We start from the raw sequence: 22,153 nt of genomic DNA on the forward strand, positions 1-22,153 counted from the left end.
ATATACTTTAACCTTAGTTGCCTCCACTCCGGTCATGTAGTTTGCAAGGTAATCATCAATAAATAGCTTCGGAAACCACTGAAAAGAGAAAAATATCAGATACTGAGGTCTAATAGAGTAACTTGTTGTGGGCAGGGGGAAAAGACAACACATTACTTACCATCCTAAAGTTCACTGTTGTCTTCAACAAAGTGTAACTAAAGAGCTTAATTCCAATCACCCGTTTCTTTCGCCTAACAATCTTTCTTAGTTTCCTCACTTGACGCTTGTTCATGAATATCTCATTGCCCCATACGCAAAAGGGATCGAAGCGTGGATCAGTACCCCTCATATATGTACCTACAAGCAACCAGTAAATGTTAGAAGCTAAACTGAGATTGCACAAATGATGTAAAATACAACTACCTATGTTCCTAAGTATAAGTTTTTTTTTATTTCAATATGAACTACATATGGATGTATATAGAATTATAGATATAGTTTAGATTAGAATCTAGATTCACTCATTTTGCTCCTTATGTAGTCTATATTGGAATCTCTAAAAATACTTATATTTAGGAATAGATGGTCTATAAGACATGGGATGCAGCTAACCTCGACGGCAAACAACAGCATCGCCCATTGTAGCCCTGTGTAAGTACATGAAAAGCCAATGTTAACTACAACAGGGTTAACATCCACCAAAAATAGCAAACAGTAATAAAACGGCAGCATCTGTAGTGATATCTTCATTTCAAAAGAGTAGCACGGTAGCAAAGGGACGGATTAAACAATGGATACAACTGTTAATTGCGTCAGGCTTAACAACATCCTAATTCATGTTTTGTAAGTTTGTAACCATTGAAATACAACTCTTTAAAAATGGATACAACTGTTAATTGCAACAGGCTTAATGGCCATTGAAACCGGTACTGGTAAAAATGCAATTGGCAGAGTTAAACATCACAGAGCAGGTGCTGCCAGAGCAGACAATGGCCTAGTTGTCTATAAAAAGGTAGGGAAATAGCTCAAACGTGTTAGGCATGTTTACTACAACATGCTTAATACATCGATAGTACAAAACATAGCCATTAATTGCAACTGGTATTGGTACGATTGAACTGGTGGGTAAATACTTGGTATGGTAAGTCCTGAGAGGTAGTTGCTGGGGCACTTCATCTTGACCAGAGCCCGCCCAAAGTCAGCGGCGGCGGAGGCGAGCTGTTCCTCCGGGTCGAAGCGTGGATCAGTGCCACTGACATGTGTACCTATAGGCAACCAGTAAATGGTAGAAGTTAAACTGCAATTGCACAAATGATGTGAAATACTGTAAGACATGGGATGCAGCTCACCTTGATGGCAAACAATAGCATCGGCCGTTATGACCCTGCGTAAGTACATGGACAAGCATGTTAAGTACAGCAGGGTTAGCATCCACCAAAAATAGCAAATGGGGCAGCATCTCTAGTATATCTTCATTGCGGAGAGTAGCATGGTAGCAAATGGACAGATTAAAAAATGGATACAACTATTAATTGCAACAGGCTTAACAACATCCTAAGTCATGTTTTGTAAGTTTGTAGCCATTGAAATGCAACTGTTTAAAAATGGATTCAACTGTTAATTGCAACAGGCTTAATAGACATTGAAAACGGCACTGATAAAAATGCAATTGGCATAGTTAAACATCACAAGGCAGGTGCTGCCGGAGCAGAGAATGGCCCAGATGTCTATAAAAAGGTAGGGAAAGTAGAAAAAACGTGTTAGGCATGTTTACTAGAATATGCTTAATACATCGACCGTACAGAACATAGCCATTAATTGCAACTGGCATTGGTAAGATTGAACTGGTGAGTACATACTTGGTAAGTCCTGAGAGGTAGTTGTTGGGGCACTTCATCTTGGCCAGAGCTCGCCCAAAGTCAGCGACGGCGGAGGCGAGTTGTTCCTCCGGGTCGAAGCGTGGATCAGTGCCACTGACATGTGTACCTACAGGCAACTAGTAAATGGGTAGAAGTTAAACTGCAATTGCACAAATTATGTGAAATACTATAAGACATGGGATGCAGCTCACCTCGACAGCAAACAAAAGCATCGGCCGTTATGACTCTGCATAAGTACATGGACAGGCATGTTAAGTGCAACAGGGTTAGCATCGACTAAAAATAGCAAATGGACAGCATCTCTAGTGATATCCTGAGTCATGTATTGTAAGTTTGTTGCTGGTATTGGTGAAATTGAGCTGGACACGGTAATATTTGAACATCACATACTGTGCAGTACTGAAATAAACAAGGCACGAACATGCTTAATACATCAACCGTACAAATCATAGCCGTTGCAAGTGGTATTGGTAAGATTTAGCTGGTCAGATCTTACCTGTTAAGTCCTAGGGGGTAGTCGCTGGGGGACTTCATCTTGGCCAGATCCTGCACCATGTCGGTGGCGGCGGCGGAGGCGAGGTGTTCCTCCGGGTCAACACGCACAGCGGCCATCGCGCCATGGACCGCCATCAGCTCCTGGCGGGGGGGATTTGGAGGCATGAGGATGTTTCACAGGCGCCATTTAAGCAATCAGGCCGGGGACGTGATAGAGATCGGTGGGTTACCTGACTGGATCCGAGCAGAGCGTAGATGTGGTTGAAGTTGTGGTTGCGGCGGTGGCGGTTTGAGATGCCACTAGGGGGGCGCGAGGGAGGGGGGATACTAAGGGGAAGGGGATGTGGTTGGAGGAATAAATTCTGAAATCGCGCGCCTATTGAAAATTTCGGTGGAAAATTTGAAACTTGGGCGGGGGAAACACACAACGCAGACGAAGCACATAAAATACTCGTGTGCGAGAAAAAAAAGTTGGCAGATCCCATCTCCACAAAAATGTACACATGTACTTGATTTTTTTGGTCAATGGTACGCCTGGTTTATTAGGAAATATCGCACTGGTAACCGACTTATGGGTCATTAACGCAAAAAACGCAGACAGGTACAACATAGAAACCGTGTGTTTTGTGATCTTCTAATGATTAACGCAAAAAACGCACACGGACACACATGCTAATAAACGCTCAAAGCCCTAAAAGGATGCTCTTACCGACATTGTATGTTAATACTACAAACTTAAAGTACTACTGGTAATTTGCTCTAATACTACAAACTTAAACTACTTCTCACATGTTGCCATCAGGGCATGCTGGCCAGACGCCGGTGTTCTCCTTCCCGGCCTTGTAGGCTGCAGCCCATCGTGCTTCGATCTCCGCCAAGCTCTCCTCACCACGGCGTGCGGCCTCTTTTTTCTTGCGGTGGCGGGACTCTCTTTTCTTGACTACTTTCTGCCTTTTTCGCTCCTTCTATGCAGCTTTGGCCGCCTCTAGATCCACCACCCATTCGGCCATGGCAGCCTCAAAGTCTGCCCATGTAATTGTCAGGCCGCTGGCGGCGATGAACTCAGCGCAGCGAGATGCCATCGCTCCCTTACCATGTGTGCGGTCGCGGGTGGCGAGGAACGCAGCGCGGCGGGATGCCATCGCTTCCTTACCAGTTACTGAGCATTGCGGTGCCATGGACGACGCCTGGAGAGAGCTTTGGGACGGAGGGGCCAGGCAGCCGTACAGTGCAGTGGTATTCAAGAGCTCAACCACAAACGACAACAGAAATTTGGCTTCCTTTACAATTTTGCTCGTTCATTATCGCACACAATTCATCTCCGTCGCTTTCGGAAACAGTGTGCGCTGAGCCTATTGTGTGTTGCGTTATGATTGGCCGGAACCCCAGCCACGCGGATCGCGCGTGTGCACCATTGGATGCGCCGTGATCGAACGGCAATCCACGTCCCTCACATCACACCCGTGCACATGTAGCTGGATTGGATTTATATGCGCTAAATGCCTAGAAAATTCACATAATCCCCTAAATATGGTAAATGAGCCCGGAAAAATGCCAAATTTGAACACAGTGATTTGCAAGATTCGAAAGCATGGAACTTCCTCGGTGATGGTTCGATTTATGAAGGGCGTGCATGACAACATAAGCCAAACCTTCTCAAATTTTTACCAAGGCATGGTGAGGTCATACCATGGCACCATGCCAGGCGTCATGTTTTTTAAGCATTTATTTCATTTTTCTATAGTTGAAAACCCAACAAACAGACATTTGTGGTTGACTATTGCCACACATTTCATCGAAATATCTATCCATTCCTTGTAAAAGGCATGAGAATTTACTAAATGGCACGAGCATGGTTTTCTATGCCGTTCTTGTGGACCCTTTCATGCATCGATTGTTTGAACTTGAATTATGCGTATTAATGCCTAGGAAATGCACATAATCCCCTAAATATGGCAAATGAACACGGAAAAGTGCCAAATTTGAACACGGTGATTTGCAGGTTGTATGCTCATCATAGAAAAAAAACTCGTGGACAAAGGACAAAGGAAATTTGGATCCCCCTTCAATCTTGTTGATTTCCCCCTCGAAACCATGAAACTTCCTTGGATGATGGTTCGTTTTATGAAAAGCGCGCATCACGACATAAGGAAAACATTCTCCAATTTTTACCAGGGCATGGTGAGGCCATACCATGGCACCACACCAGGCGTCATGTTTTCCAACCATGTGTTTCATTTTTTGTATAGCACAAACATGGTTTTCCAGACCGTTCTTGTGCACCTTTTCATGCACCGATTGTTCGAATTTGAATTATGTGCATAATTAATGCCTAGAAAATGCACACAATCCCCTAAATATGGTAAATGAGTTCGCAAAATGTCAAATTTGAACACGTTTCATTTGAGGAGGTATGTTGATCGTTGGAAAAAAACTGAATGACAAACTAGGACGGAAATTTGGATTCCCCTTCAATCTTGGTGATCTCCCTCTCGAAAGCATTGAACTTCCTCGTGATGGTTCGATTGATGAAGGGCGTGCATGACGACATAAATCAAACCTTCTCAGCTTTTAACCAGGGCACGGTGAGGCCTGATACGTCTCCAACGTATCTATAATTTTTTATTGCTCCATGCTATATTATCTTTTGTTTTGGACATTATTGGGCTTTATTATACACTTTTATATTATTTTTGGGACTAACCTATTAACCGGAGGCCCAGCCCAGAATTGCTGTTTTTTGCCTATTTCAGAGTTTCGCAGAAAAAGAATATCAAACGGAGTCCAAACGGAATGAAACCTTCGGGAACATGATTTTTGGAACGAACGTGATCCAGAGGACTTGGACCCTACGTCAAGAAAGCTACCAGGAAGCCACGAGGTAGGGGGGCGCGCCCTCCACCCTCGTGGGCCCCATGTTGCTCCACCGACGTACTCCTTCCTCCTATATATACCTACGTACCCCCAAACTACCAGATACGGAGCCAAAAACCTAATTCCACCGCCGCAACCTTCTGTACCCGTGAGATCCCATCTTGGGGCCTGTTCCGGAGCTCCGCCAGAGGGGGCATCGATCACGGAGGGCTTCTACATCAACACCATAGCCTCTCCGATGAAGTGTGAGTAGTTTACCTCAAACCTTCGGGTCCATAGTTATTAGCTAGATGGCTTCCTCTCTCTTTTTGGATCTCAACACAATGTTCTCCCCCTCTCTTGTGGAGATCTATTTGATGTAATCTTCTTTTGTGGTGTCTTTGTTGAGATCGATGAATTGTGGGTTTATGATCAAGTTTATCTATGAACAATATTTGAATCTTCTGAATTCTTTTATGTATGATTGGTTATCTTTGCAACTCTCTTCGAATTATCAGTTTGGTTTGGCCTACAAGACTGATCTTTCTTGCAATGGGAGAAGTGCTTAGCTTTGGCTTCAATCTTGCGGTGTCCTTTCCCAGTGACAGTAGGGGCAGCAAGGCACGTATAGTATTGTTGCCATCGAGGATAACAAGATGGGGTTTATTTCATATTGCATGAGTTTATCCCTCTACATCATGTCATCTTGCTTAAAGCGTTACTCCGTTGTTATGAACTTAATACTCTATATGCATGCTGGATAGCGGTCGATGTGTGGAGTAATAGTAGTATATGCAGGCAGGAGTCGGTCTACTTGTCTCGGACGTGATGCCTATATACATGATCATGCCTAGATATTCTCATAACTATGCTCAATTCTGTCAATTGCTCAACAGTAATTTGTTCACCCACCGTAAATACTTATGCTCTCGAGAGAAGCCACTAGTGAAACCTATGGCCCCCGGGTCTATTTTCCATCATATTAATCTTCCAACACTTAGTTATTTTTGTTGCCTTTTATTTTACTTTGCATCTTTATCACAAAAATACCAAAAATATTATCTTATCATATCTATCAGATCTCACTCTCGTAAGTGACCGTGTAGGGATTGACAACCCCTTATCGCGTTGGTTGCGAGGATTTATTTGTTTGTGTAGGTGCGAGGGACTCGTGTGTAGCCTCCTACTGGATTGATACCTTGGTTCTCAAAAACTGAGGGAAATACTTGCGCTACTTTGCTGCATCACCCTTTCCTTTTCAACGGAAAACCAACGCAGTGCTCAAGAGGTAGCAAGGCCATACCATGGCACCAAGCCAGCCATCATGTTTTTCAAGCACATATTTCATTGTTCTATAGTTGACAACCCGGTAAATGACGCGTTTGTGGTTGACTATTGCCACGCATTCCATTAAAATCTCTGCCCATTCCTTGTAAAAGGCTTGAGAAATTACTAAATACCACGAGTTTGGTTTTTCCAGACCGTTCTTGTGCACCCTTTCATGCACCAACTGTTTGAATTTGAATTACGTGCATTAATGCCTACAAAATACACATAATCCCCTAAATATTGTAAATGAACCCGGAAAAGTGTCAAATTTGAACACGGTGATTAGCAGGGTTTATGTTCATCATAGAAAAAAACTCATGGATGAAGGACAAAGAAAATTTGGATTTCCATTCAATCTCGGTGATTTACTATCGCACCCGATTCATCTCCGTCGCCTCTGCGAACCGTGTGTGTTCACTCACACATGCAAAAGGAAAAGAAAACCCTCGCCCACTTTGTCCCCACTCACTCGCCGCGGACTCCTCTGATGACCCACAAGTGTAGGGGAGCTATCGTAGTCCTTTCGATAAGTAAGAGTGTCGAACCCAACAAGGAGCAGAAGGAAATGATAAGCAGTTTTCAGTAAGGTATTTTCTGCAAGCACTGAAATTATCGGTAACAGATAGTTTTATGATAAGGTAATTTGTAACGGGTGACAAGTAACAAAAGTAAATAAGGTGCAGCAAGATGGCCCAATCCTTTTTGTAGCAAAGGACAAGCCTGGACAAACTCTTATATAAAATAAAACGCTCCCGAGGACACATGGGAATTATTGTCAAGCTAGTTTTCATCACGCTCATATGATCCGCGTTCGTTACTTTGATAATTTGATGTGGGTGGACCGGTGCTTGGGTACTCCCCTTTATTGGACAAGCATCCCACTTATGATTAACCCCTATTGCAAGCATCCGCAACTACAAAAGAAGTATTAAGGTAAACCTAACCATAGCATGAAACATATGGATCCAGATCAGCCCCTTACGAAGCAACGCATAAACTAGGGTTTAAGCTTCTGTCACTCTAGCAACCCATCATCTACTTATTACTTCCCAATGCCTTCCTCTAGGCCCAAACAATGGTGAATTGTCATGTAGTCGACGTTCACATAACACCACTAGAGGAAAGACAACATACATCTCATCAAAATATCGAACGAATACCAAATTCACATGACTACTTATAGCAAGACTTCTCCCATGTCCTCAGGAACAAACGTAACTACTCACAAATCATATTCATGTTCATAATCAGAGGGGTATTAATATGCATAAAGGATCTGAACATATGATCTTCCACCAAATAAACCAACTAGCATCAACTACAAGGAGTAATCAACACTACTAGCAACCCACAGGTACCAAGCTGAGGTTTTGGGACAAAGATTGGATACAAGAGATGAACTAGGGTTTGAGAGGAGATGGTGCTGGTGAAGATGTTGATAGACATTGACCCCCTCCCGATGAGAGGATCGATGGTGATGACGATGGTGATGATTTCCCCCTCCCGGAGGGATGTTTCCCTGGCAGAACAGCTCCGCCGGAGCCCTAGATTGGTTCCGCCAAGGTTCCGCCTCGTGGCAGCGGTGTTTTGTCCCGAAAGCTTCCTCTTGATTTTTTTTCCAGGGTGAAAGACTTCATATAGCAGAAGATGGGCACCGGAGGCCTGCTAGGGGGCCCACAAGGCAGGGGGCACGCCCAGGGGGGTAGGGCGCGCCCCCACCCTCGAGGATGGTGGGTGGCCCCCCTCTGGTACTTTCTTCGCTCAATATTTTTTATTAATTCCAAAAACTGCCTCCGTGAAGTTTCAGGACTTTTGGAGCTGTGCAGAATAGGTCTCTAATATTTGCTCCTTTTCCAACCCAGAATTCCAACTGCCGGCATTCTCCCTCTTCATGTAAACCTTGTAAAATAAGAGAGAATAGGCATAAGTATTGTGACATAATGTGTAATAACAGCCCATAATGCAATAAATATCGATATAAAAGCATGATGCAAAATGGACATATCATCCTCCGCAACTCTGCACCCTAAGCTCGATGGCTGTTGGCGGCGGGCGTAGGTCGCGCTCCAAACGGCACCGCATTTCGCCTCCACCGCTTGCTGCCGCCTATCTGCACCCACATTCTAGACTCTGGTCGACAAGGGTTTTCTACGGGATTGGGCCGGGGACTTTTCTCATGGAGAAGGTAATCAACTTAATTAGCGAAATATTCACTCATCTCTTATCGCAGTCCGTCTGTCGCTGTTAATCAACCGGCGGAAATCGCCGAGGAATCATTTTTGTTCTAGCTGATTTGTGGGTGTTCATTCATGTGTGCACAGTGCGAGCACAAATCGGGCAACTGTGGTCGTGGCCAGTCGGAAACGAAGTTCTATCTCACCATTCCGGATGACTTTAGGGAGCGCTCGGTATGTTCAATCTCAACCTACCACGGTCAGCATGGCCTAAATTTGTGAACATATACCGTCTGTTGGTACATTATCTATATATTTGCATCAAATCTTTGTTACATTATCTGTTGGGGATATAACTATTAGTATGACCCGCCCAGGAGGGGCCGGGTTATACCTGTGACGACTCATGAAGCCCAAGACGACTCTTGGAGATGGCGGGTTAGTTAAGGGGCCAAGGCCCAAAGGGCGACTTAAGGCCCGTAGAGATAAACCACCATATGTGTGTAACTTGTATTATAAGGCAGGAATAGAGAGAAACCGAGCCGGACACTATTTATGAGCGTGACGGGACTCTATGAGCCACTGGGCATCGACCTCTGTATATAAAGGGACGACCCGGCGGCGGTTCAGGGCAATTAACATCAAATCGAGAGCTAGGTCAAGCGGATTCGCTCCCTAGTTATCGAGACATAAGCAATCCCACTCAAAACTAGATCGTAGGCTTTTACCTTCACCGTAAGGGGCCGAACCAGTATAAACCCCGTGTCCTTTGTCCCGATTAACCCCTTCTTACTTCCTAGTTGCAATGGCTCCACGACTAAGTCCTTTTGCTAGGACATCTACCGTGACAATTCCACGACAGTTGGCGCCCATCGTGGGGCCAGCGCACGGTGGATTTGAGTTCTTGAAGGGTGATATGTCTCCAACGTATCTATAATTTATGAAGTATTCATGCTATTATATTATCCATTTTGGATGTTTAATGGGCTTTACTATGCACTTTTATATTATTTTTGGGACTAACTTATTAACCCAGGGCCCAGTGCCAGTTTCTGTTTTTCTCCTTGTTTCAGTGTTTCACAGAAAAGGAATATCAAACAGAGTCCAAACGGATTGAAACCTTCGGGAGAGTTATTTTTGGAACGGAAGCAATCCAGAAGACTTGGAGTGTACGTAAGGGAAGCAACGAGGAAGGCACGAGACAGGGGGCGCGCCCACCCCCCTGGGTGCGCCCTCCACCCTCGTGGGCCCCTCGTGGCTCCCCTGACCGACTTCTTTCGCCTATATATATCCATATACCCTAAAAACATCAGAGAACAGAATAGATCGGGAGTTCCGCCGCCGCAAGCCTTTGTAGCCACGAAAAACCAATCGGGGCCCTGTTCTGGCACCCTGCCAGAGGGGGGGATCCCTCACCGGTGGCCATCTTCATCATCCCGGCGCTCTCCATAACGAGGAGGGAGTAGTTCACCCTCGGGGCTGAGGGTATGTACCAGTAGCTATGTGTTTGATCTCTCTCTCTCTCTCGTGTTCTTGAGGTGGCACGATCTTGATGTATCGCGAGCTTTGCTATTATAGTTGGATCTTATGATGTTTCTCCCCCTCTACTCTCTTGTAATGGATTGAGTTTTCCCGTTGAAGTTATCTTATCGGATTGAGTCTTTAAGGATTTGAGAACACTTGATGTATGTCTTGCCGTGCTTATCTGTGGTGACAATGGGATATCACGTGATCCACTTGATGTATGTTTTGGTGATCAACTTGCGGGTTCGGCCCATGAACCTATGCATAGGGGTTGGCACACGTTTTCGTCTTGACTCTCCGGTACAAACTTTGGGGCACTCTTGGAAGTACTTTGTGCTGGTTGAATAGATGAATCTGAGATTGTGTGATGCATATCGTATAATCATACCCACGGATACTTGAGGTGACATTGGAGTATCTAGGTGACATTAGGGTTTTGGTTGATTTGTGTCTTAAGGTGTTATTCTAGTACGAACTCTATGATAGATCGATCAGAAAGAATAACTTTGAGGTGGTTTCGTACCCTACCATAATCTCTTCGTTTGTTCTCCACTATTAGTGACTTTGGAGTGACTCTTTGTTGCATGTTGAGGGATAGTTATATGATCCAGTTATGTTATTATTGTTGAGAGAACTTGCACTAGTGAAAGTATGAACCCTAGGCCTTGTTTCCTAGCATTGCAATACCCACTTGCTACCTTGATTTTTTTATAATTTCAGATTACAAAAACCTATATCTACCATCCATATTGCACTTGTATTACCATCTCTTCGCCGAACTAGTGCACCTATACAATTTACCATTGTATTGGGTGTGTTGGGGACACAAGAGACTCTTTGTTATTTGGTTGCAGGGTTGTTTGAGAGAGACCATCTTCATCCTACACCTCCCACGGATTGATAAACCTTAGATCATCCACTTGAGGGAAAGTTGCTACTGTCCTACAAACCTCTGCACTTGGAGGCCCAACAACGTCTACAAGGAGAAGGTTGCGTAGTAGACATCAAGCTCTTTTCTGGCGCCGTTGCCGGGGAGGTTAGCACTTGAAGGTATATCTTTAGATCTTGCAATCGAATCTTTTAGTTTATTGTTTTATCACTAGTTTAGTCTATAAAATAAAACTACAAAAAAATGGAATTAAGGGTGCCTCATATGCTTCATCTTTTTAATATCTTTCGTGAAAATGATGGGAAGGAAAATTGTGCTCAAGTACTAGAAGAAGAGTTACATAGAATGCTTGGCATAAAATATGTGAATGATGAGCATGATTGCAATGTTGTTAGTATGAATTCTTTGAATATCCATGATGCTAATGATATGCAAAGCCACAAGCTTGGGGATGCTATGTTTGATGAAGATGATATGTTTAGTCCCCCAAGTTTTGATGAGCAAATTTATTATGATGAAAGCATGCCTCCTATTTATGACGATTATTGTGATGACACGTATGCTATAAAGAATAAAGATAACCATGAAACTTGTCATCATGATTCTAATTTTCAATTGGATTATGCTTCACATGATAGTTATTTTGTTGAGTTTGCTCCCACTACTATTGATGAGAATAAATTTGCTTATGTGGAGAGTAGTAAAATTTCTATGCAAGTGGATCATGAAACGAATGCTTTATGTGCTGGTTATATGGTTGAATTCATTCATGATGCTACTGAAAATTATTATGAGAGAGGATCATATGCTTCTACATATTGCAATAATATCAAGTTTCCTCTCTATGTGTTGAAAATCTTGAAGTTATGCTTGTTTTGCCTTCCTATGCTAGTTGATTATTGTTCTCATAAGTTGTTTGCTCACAAAATCCCTATGCATAGGAAGTGGGTTAGACTTAAATGTGCTAGTCATATTCTTCATGATGATCTCTTTATGTTTCAATTCTTATCTTTTATGTGAGCATCATTGAAATCATCATGCCTAGCTAGGGGCATTAAACGTTAGCGCTTGTTGGGAGGCAACCCAATTTTATTTTTGTTACTTGATTTTTGCTCCTGTTTAGCAATAAATAATCTATCTAGCCTCTGGTTAGATGTGGTTTTATGTTTTAATTAGTGTTTGTGCCAAGTAGAACCTTTGGGAAGACTTGGGTGAAGTCTTTATGATCTTGCTGTAAAAAACAGAAACTTTGCGCTCACGAGATTAGCTGTCATTTTTTACAGAAGAGTGATTTTAAGTTTATTCTTTTTTCAGAAGATCAATAGAGAAATTCCACACGTCCACCAATTTATTTCAGAATTTTTGGAGTTCGAGAAGTATTTGTTTAAGTCAGATTACTACAGACTGTTCTGTTTTTGACAGATTCTGTTTTCATTGTGTTGTTTGCTTATTTTGATGAATCTATGAGTAGTATCGGAGGGTATGAACCATAGGTAAGTTGTAATACAGTAGAGATTACATCAATATGAATTTAGAATGAGTTCACAACAGTACCTAAGTGGTGATTTATTTTCTTATACTAACGGAGCTTACGAGTTTTCTTTTGAGTTTTGTGTTGTGAAGTTTTCAAGTTTTGGGTAAAGATTCGATGGATTATGGAATAAGGAGTGGCAAGAGCCTACGCTTGGGGATGCCCAAGGCACCCCAAGGTAATATTCAAGGACAACCAAGAGCTTAAGCTTGGGGATGCCCCGGATGGCATCCCCTCTTTCGTCTTCGTTCATCGGTAACTTTACTTGGAGCTATATTTTTATTCACCACATGATATGTGTTTTGCTTGGAGCATCAATTTATTTTGTTAGGATTTGCTTTCTGTTATTTAGAACAATGTTTTGCATCTTTTATTTCAATAAAAGTGGCATTGATAGCCTTTACTATGCCTATTTTACAAGTCTTCATGTTGCTTTTTGAAAACAGAAAGTTTACCACTGTTGCAAAAATTCCCTAGAAAAGTAAGAATGTGATAAAATGTTGAAACCTTTTGCATAATAAGCTCTGATAAATTTAATACAGTGGGAATTTTCTTTCATACTTTTTGGAGCTAGGGAAGTATGGATCTTGCTGCATTCTTTACAGACTGTCCTGTTTAGGCAGATTGCTGTTATTTTTGCATTGTTTGCATATGTTTGCTTGTTTAATGATTCTATTTGAGGATAGGACTATTAAATATGAAGAGGCATTTAGTATGCAATGTTGAATTATAATTTTAGTGATTTGCTACAGTAGAGTATGATAAGGTTTTTGCATTGGTTTATACTAACTTATCTCATGAGTCCTTGTTGAGTTTTGTGTGGATGAAGTTCTTGAGATTTAGGGAGACCGTGATATGAGAGGAATTAAGGAGACACAAAAGCTCAAGCTTGGGGATTCCCAAGGCATACCAAGATAATATTTCAAGAAGTCTCAAGCGTCTAAGCTTGGGGATGCCCCGGTTGGCATCCCACCTTTCTTCTTCAACAACTATCGGTTAGTTTCGGTTGATCCTAAGTTTTTGCTTCTTCACGTGATGTTTGCTATCCTTGAAATGTCGTTTTATTTTGTTTTGCTTGCTGTTTTAATAAAATACCAAGATCTGAAATTCTTAAATGAGAGAGAGTCTTCACATAGCTACATAATTATTTAACTACTCATTGATCTTCACTTATATCTTTCTGGAGTAGTTTGTCATTTACTCGTGTGCTTCACTTATATCCTATGAGTAAATGGTTGAATGATTTGAATGTCATAAATCTGAAATTATATATGTTTCATATGCCTTTCCCATGGGGAGTAATGCCTTCACATATACAAAGTAGAGGTGGTAAATTTATTGAAGGTTAGCAAACGTTGTATTGGTCACTTGAACAATTCATGAAAGAATATTGAAGGAGGAGAGATTTCACATATAAATATACTATCTTGGACATCTTCTATGATTGTGAGCCCCATTAATTATTTTCAAACCTGAGCAAATTAGTTGAAGTTGGACAAGGAAGACAACATAATGAGTTATGCTTGGGTATATTTGTATAGAAGTTATATTGTTATGGATCCTCTAACATGTGGTGCTTGCTATGTAGAATCCTTTGCTAGCCAAAATATCTGTACTAAGCGGGAATACTGCTTGTGCATCCAAATTCCTTGAACCAAGTTTCTTCCATGAGTGTCCACCATATCTACCTATATGCGGTATTTACCTTCCGTTCCAAGTAAATTTGCATGTGCCAAACTCTAAACCTTCAAATAATAATCTGTTTTGTATGCCCGAATAGCTCATGTAGTGACTAGGGGCTGTCAGTATCTTCCATGCTAGGTGTGTTATTCCCACGATGAGTGGACTCCGCTCATCATTCACGAGAAAATGGCTGGTAACTGGGATGCCCAGTCCTATGATCAAAAGATAAAAAACAAATTCGCAAATAATTTAAACAAACTCCCCCAGGATTGTTGCTAGTTGGACGACACCCGTTGTTTCGGACAAGCCGTGGAGTGTGATTGTTGGTGGAGGGGGAGTAAAATCTTTACCTTTGTGTTTGGGAACCGCCTTTAATGTATCTAGTATGGAATATATTGGGAACTCTTGGTCGTTATGTTGACAATGAAAGCATACCTCTTAAAATTATTTTCATCTCTGTTTTTGCTTCGAGCTCTGGCACCTCTGCAACTCCCTGCTTCCCTCTGCGAAGGGCCTATCTTTTACTTTTATGCAAGAGTCGGTAGTATTCCTTCTCATTCCAACCTACTCTTTAGTTGGCAAGCATCATGTGAGGTAAAGATCTAAGCATATATGGCCATTCAAATATATTTGAGCATGAATTATTACTGTTGACATTACCCTTGAGGTAAAAGGTTGGGAGGCGAAACATTAAGCCCCTATCTTTCTCTGTGTTCGATGAATACTATTTGTTCTAAAAATATGCTTTGAGGTAGCAATCATGGAAGACTATATGATAGTTGAGTATGTGAAGTTTGCTGAATCAAGGCTCTGACATAGACTCTTCCTGAAAATAAGATGAATTGTAATTGTTTGATGACTAATAACACGGTTTGTTAGTTTTCAAGAAAGTTTATGATCTATACTTTAACATGTGAATAGTTTGTTTGAACATGAGAAGTTTTATGAGATGAGCTACTGTTATGATATATAATGATGCTAGAAAAGGTGATTGAAATTATCATTGATCAAACTTGTGCACCTGCTAGCATTCACACTTCATGAATTATTTCTTTTATCATTTACCTACTCGAGGACGAGCAGGAATTAAGCTTGGGGATGTTGATACGTCTCCAACGTATCTATAATTTATGAAGTATTCATGCTATTATATTATCCATCTTGGATGTTTAATGGGCTTTACTATGAACTTTTATATTATTTTTGGGACTAACTTATTACCCCAGAGCCCAGTGCCAGTTTCTGTTTTTCTCCTTGTTTCAGTGTTTCGCAGAAAAGGAATATCAAACGGAGTCCAAACGGAATGAAACCTTCGGGAGAGTTATTTTTGGAACGGAAGCAATCTAAAAGACTTGGAGTGTATGTAAGGGAAGCAACAAGGAAGGCACGAGGCAGGGGGCGCGCCCTCCACCCTTGTGGGCCCCTCGTGGCTCCCCTGACCGACTTCTTTCGCCTATATATATCCATATACCCTAAAAACATTGGAGAATAGAATAGATCGGGAGTTCCGCCGCCGCAAGCCTTTGTAGCCACGAAAAACCAATCGGGACCCTGTTCTGGCACCCTGCCGGAGGGGGGGATCCCTCACCGGTGGCCATCTTCATCATCCCGGCGCTGTCCATAACGAGGAGGGAGTAGTTCACCCTCGGGGCTGAGGGTATGTACCAGTAGCTATGTGTTTGATCTCTCTCTCTCGTGTTCTTGAGGTGGCACAATCTTGATGTATCGCGAGCTTTGCTATTATAGTTGGATCTTATGATGTTTCTCCCCCTCTACTCTCTTGTAATGGATTGAGTTTTCCCTTTGAAGTTATCTTATCGGATTGAGTCTTTAAGGATTTGAGAACACTTGATGCATGTCCTGCCGTGCTTATCTGTGGTGACAATGGGATATCACGTGATCCACTTGATGTATGTTTTGGTAATCAACTTGCGGGTTCCGCCCATGAACCTATGCATAGGGGTTGGCACACGTTTTCGTCTTGACTCTCCGGTACAAACTTTGGGGCACTCTTTGAAGTACTTTGTGCTGGTTGAATAGATGAATCTGAGATTGTGTGATGCATATCGTATAATCATACCCACGGATATTTGAGGTGACATTGGAGTATCTAGGTGACATTAGGGTTTTGGTTGATTTGTGTCTTAAGGTGTTATTCTAGTACGAACTCTATGATAGATCGATCAGAAAGAATAACTTTGAGGTGGTTTCGTACCCTACCATAATCTCTTCATTTGTTCTCCACTATTAGTGACTTTGGAGTGACTCTTTGTTGCATGTTGAGGGATAGTTATATGATCCAGTTATGTTATTATTGTTGAGAGAACTTGCAGTAGTGAAAGTATGAACCCTAGGCCTTGTTTCCTAGCATTGCAATACCGTTTACGCTCACTTTTATCACTTGCTACCTTGCTGTTTTTATAATTTCAGATTACAAAAACCTATATCTACCATCCATATTGCACTTGTATTACCATCTCTTCGCCGAACTAGTGCACCTATACAATTTACCATTGTATTGGGTGTGTTGGGGACACAAGAGACTCTTTGTTATTTGGTTGCAGGGTTGTTTGAGAGAGACCATCTTCATCCTACACCTCCCACGGATTGATAAACCTTAGGTCATTCACTTGAGGGAAACTTGCTACTGTCCTACAAACCTCTGCACTTGGAGGCCCAACAACGTCTACAAGGAGAAGATTGCGTAGTAGACATCAAAGGGCAGCTTCAAAGGGCTCAAGGGATACGCTGTGGGCCGGATGACCAAGAGTCGTCGCGGCAAGCTCTACATCGACGACGCAGGCTGGGGCCCCGACGCCGGCTCAATTGAGTACGGGTACCGGGTCCCCTTCGGCGGAATTCACGTCTTCATCGGCCGGATCGGCGAGCCGGGCCCTGAGCCGGACATCCGCACCGATATCATCGAGACGGCTCAGTGTGCGAGACCCGCCCGGGCTCCGCCCACCATGAAGCGTGCCTTCGTGGGATGCATCCTGTTGGAAATATGCCCTAGAGGAAATAATAAAATGGTTATTATTATATTTCCTTGTTCATGATATTTGTCTATTGTTCATGCTATAATTGTGTTATCCGGAAACCGTAATACATGTGTGAATACATAGACCACAACATGTCCCTAGTGAGCCTCTAGTTGACTAGCTCGTTGATCAATAGATGGTTATGGTTTCCTGACCATGGACATTGGATGTCATTGATAACGGGATCACATCATTAGGAGAATGATGTGATGGACAAGACCCAATCCTAAGCATAGCACAAGATCGTGTAGTTCGTTTGCTAGAGCTTTTCTAATGTCAAGTATCATTTCCTTAGACCATGAGATTGTGCAACTACCGGATACCGTAGGAATGCTTTGGGTGTACCAAACGTCACAACGTAACTGGGTGGCTATAAAGGTGCACTACATGTATCTCCGAAAGTGTCTGTTGGGTTGGCACGAATCGAGACTGGGATTTGTCACTCCGTATGACGGAGAGGTATCTCTGGGCCCACTCGGTAATGCATCATCATAATGAGCTCAATGTGACCAAGTGTTTGGTCACGGGATCATGCATTACGGTACGAGTAAAGTGACTTGCCGGTAACGAGATTGAACAAGGTATTGGGATACCGACGATCGAATCTCGGGCAAGTAACGTACCGATTGACAAAGGGAATTGTATACGGGATTGATTGAATCCTCGACATCGTGGTTCATCCGATGAGATCATCGTGGAACATGTGGGAGCCAACATGGGTATCCAGATCCCGCTGTTGGTTATTGACCGGAGAGTCGTCTCGGTCATGTCTGCATGTCTCCCGAACCCGTAGGGTCTACACACTTAAGGTTCGGTGACGCTAGGGTTGTAGAGATATTAGTATGCGGAAATCCGAAAGTCGTTCGGAGTCCCGGATGAGATCCCGGACGTCACGAGGAGTTCCGGAATGGTCCGGAGGTAAAGATTTATATATGGGAAGTCCTATTTTGGCCACCGGAAAATGTTCGGGATTTTTCGGTATTGTACCGGGAAGGTTCTAGAAGGTTCCGAAGTGGGGCCCACCTGCATGGGGGGACCCACATGAACGTGGGTAGTGGGGGCAAGGCCCCACACCCCTGGTCAAGGCGCACCAAGATCCCACCTTAGAAGGAATAAGATCATATCCCAAAGGGATAAGATCAAGATCCCTAAAAAGGGGGGTAACAATCGGTGGGGAAGGGAAATGATGGGATTTCTTTCCCCCACCTTTGCCAACGCCCCAATGGACTTGGAGGGCAAGTAACCAGCCCCCTCCACCCCTATATATAGTGGGGAGGCGCATGGGAGCAGCACCCCAAGCCCTGGCGCCTCCCTCCCTCCCGTGACACCTCTTCCTCCCCGCTTGCGCTTGGCGAAGCCCTGCCGGGATCCCGCTACTTCCACCACCACGCCGTCGTGCTGCTGGATCTCCATCAACTTCTCCTCCCCCCTTGCTGGATCAAGAAGGAGGAGACGTCCCCGCTCCGTACGTGTGTTGAACGCGGAGGTGCCGTCCGTTCGGCGCTAGGATCATCGGTGATTTGGATCACGACGAGTACGACTCCATCAACCCCGTTCTCTTGAACGCTTCCGCGCGCGATCTACAAGGGTATGTAGATGCACTCCCCTCTCTCTCGTTGCTAGATGACTCCATAGATTGATCTTGGTGATACGTAGAAAATTTTAAATTTCTGCTACGTTCCCCAACAGTGGCATCATGAGCTAGGTCTATGCGTAGATTCTATGCACGAGTAGAACACAAAGTAGTTGTGGGCGATGATTTGTTCAATTTGCTTGCCGTTACTAGTCTTATCTTGATTCGGCGGCATTGTGGGATGAAGCGGCCCGGACCGACCTTACACGTACTCTTACGTGAGACAGGTTCCACCGACTGACATGCACTTGATGCATAAGGTGGCTAGCGGGTGTCTGTCTCTCCCACTTTAGTTGGATCAGATTCGATGAAAAGGGTCCTTATGAAGGGTAAATAGCAATTGGCATATCACCGTTGTGGCTTTTGCGTAGGTAAGAAACGTTCTTGCTAGAAACCCATAGCAGCCACGTAAAACATGCAACAACAATTAGAGGACGTCTAACTTGTTTTTGCAGGGTATGCTATGTGATGTGATATGGCCAAAAGGATGTGATGAATGATATATGTGATGTATGAGATTGATCATGTTCTTGTAATAGGAATCACGACTTGCATGTCGATGAGTATGACAACCGGCAGGAGCCATAGGAGTTGTCTTAATTTATTGTATGACCTGCGTGTCAATGAAAAACGCCATGTAATTACTTTACTTTATTGCTAACCGTTAGCCATAGTAGTAGAAGTAATAGTTGGCGAGACAACTTCATGAAGACACGATGATGGAGATCATGGTGTCATGCCGGTGACGAAGGTGATCATGCCGCGCCTCGAAGATGGAGATCAAAAGGCGCAAGATGATATTGGCCATATCATGTCACTTTATGATTTGCATGTGATGTTTGTCATGTTTACATCTTATTTGCTTAGAACGACGGTAGCATAAATAAGATGATCCCTCACTAAAATTTCAAGAGATGTGTTCCCCCTAACTGTGCACCGTTGCGAAGGTTCGTTGTTTCGAAGCACCACGTGATGATCGGGTGTGATAGATTCTAACGTTCGCATACAACGGGTGTTGACGAGCCTAGCATGTACAGACATGGCCTCGGAACACAAGCAAAACACTTAGGTTGACTTGACGAGCCTAGCATGTACAGACATGGCCTCGGAACACAAGAGACCGAAAGGTCGAACATGAGTCGTATAGTAGATACGATCAACATGGAGATGTTCACCGATGATGACTAGTCCGTCTCACGTGATGATCGGACACGGCCTAGTCGATTCGGATCATGTATCACTTAGATGACTAGAGGGATGTCTATCTAAGTGGGAGTTCATTAAATAATCAGATGAACTTAATTATCATGAACATAGTCAAAAGGTCTTTGCAAATAATGTCGTAGCTTACGCTTTAGTTCTACTAAGATATGTTCCTAGAGAAAATTTAGTTGAAAGTTGATAGTAGCAATTATGCGGACTGGGTCCGTAAACTGAGGATTGTCCTCATTGCTGCACAGAAGGCTTATGTCCTTAATGCACCGCTCGGTGTGCTGAACCTCGAGCGTCGTCTGTAGATGTTACGAAACATCTGACATACACGTTTTGATGACTACGTGATAGTTCAGTGTGTGATGCTAACGGTTTAAAATTGTGGCACCAAAGACGGTTTTGAAACGTCGCAGAACATATGAGATGTTCCAAAGACTGAAATTGGGATTTCAGACTAGTGCCCACGTCAAGAGGTATGAGACCTCTGACAAGTTTCTTAAGCCTGCAAACTAAGGGAGAAAAGCTCAATCGTTGAGCATGTGCTCAGATTGTCTGAGTACTACAATCACTTGAATCGAGTGGGAGTTAATCTTCCAGATGAGATAGTGATGGTTCTCCATAGTCACTGCCACCAAGCTATTAGAGCTTCGTGATGAACTATAACATATCAGGGATAGACATGATGATCCTTGAGCAACTCGCGATGTTTGACACCGCGAAAGTAGAAATCAAGTAGGAGCATCAATTGTTGATGGTTAGTAAAACCACTAGTTTCTAGAAGGGCAAGGGCAAGAAGGGATACTTCATGAAACGGCAAATCAGTTGCTGCTCTAGTGAAGAAACCCAAGGTTGAACCCAAACCCGAGACTAAGTGCTTCTGAAATGAGGGGAACGGTCACTGAAGCAGAACTACCCTAGATACTTCGTAGATGAGAAGGCTGGCAAGGTCGACAGAAGTATATTGGATATACATTATATTAATGTGTACTTTACTAGTACTCCTAGTAGCACCAGGGTATTAGATACCGGTTCGGTTGCTAAGTGTTAGTAACTCGAAATAAAAGCTGCGGAATAAACGGAGACTAGCTAAAGGTGAGATGACGATATGTGTTTCCAAGGTTGATGTGATCAAGCATCGCATGCTCCCTCTACCATCGAGATTGGGGTTAAACCTGAATAATTGTTATTTGGTGTTTGCGTTAAGCATAGACATGATTGGATTATGTTTATCGCAATACGGTTATTCATTAAAGGAGAATAATGGTTACTCTGTCTATTTGAATAATACCTTCAATGGTCTTGCACCTAAAATGAATGGTTTATTGAATCTCGATCGTAGTGATACACATGTTCATGCCAAAAGATATAAGATAGTAATGATAGTACCACATACTTGTGGCACTGCCACTTGAGTCATATTGGTATAAAACGCATGAAGAAGCTCCATGTTGATGGATCTTTGGACTCACTCGTTTTTGAAAAGATTGAGACATGCGAACCATGTCTATTAGTATATATGCATGAAGAAAGTCCATACAGATGGATCATTTGGACTCACTTGATTTTGAATCACTTGAGACATGCAAATCATACCACATGGGCAAGATGACTGAAAGGCCTCGTTTTCAGTAAGATGGAACAAGAGAGCAACTTGTTGGAAGTAATACATTTGATGTGTGCAGTCCAATGAGTGCTGAGGCACGCAGTGGATATCGTTATGTTCTTACTTCACAGATGATTTGAGTAGATGCTGAGAATATTTACTTGATGAAACACAAGTCTGAATTATTGAAAGGTTCAAGTAATTTCAGAGTGAAGTTGAAGATCGTCGTGACAAGAGGATAAAATGTCTGTGATATGATCATAGAGATGAATATCTGAGTTACGAGTTTGGCACACAATTAAGAAATTGTGGAAATTGTTTCACGAC

This window comes from Triticum aestivum, chromosome 5D (assembly GCF_018294505.1).
Source record: "Triticum aestivum cultivar Chinese Spring chromosome 5D, IWGSC CS RefSeq v2.1, whole genome shotgun sequence".
In the NCBI taxonomy this organism is placed as follows: Eukaryota; Viridiplantae; Streptophyta; class Magnoliopsida; order Poales; family Poaceae; genus Triticum; species Triticum aestivum.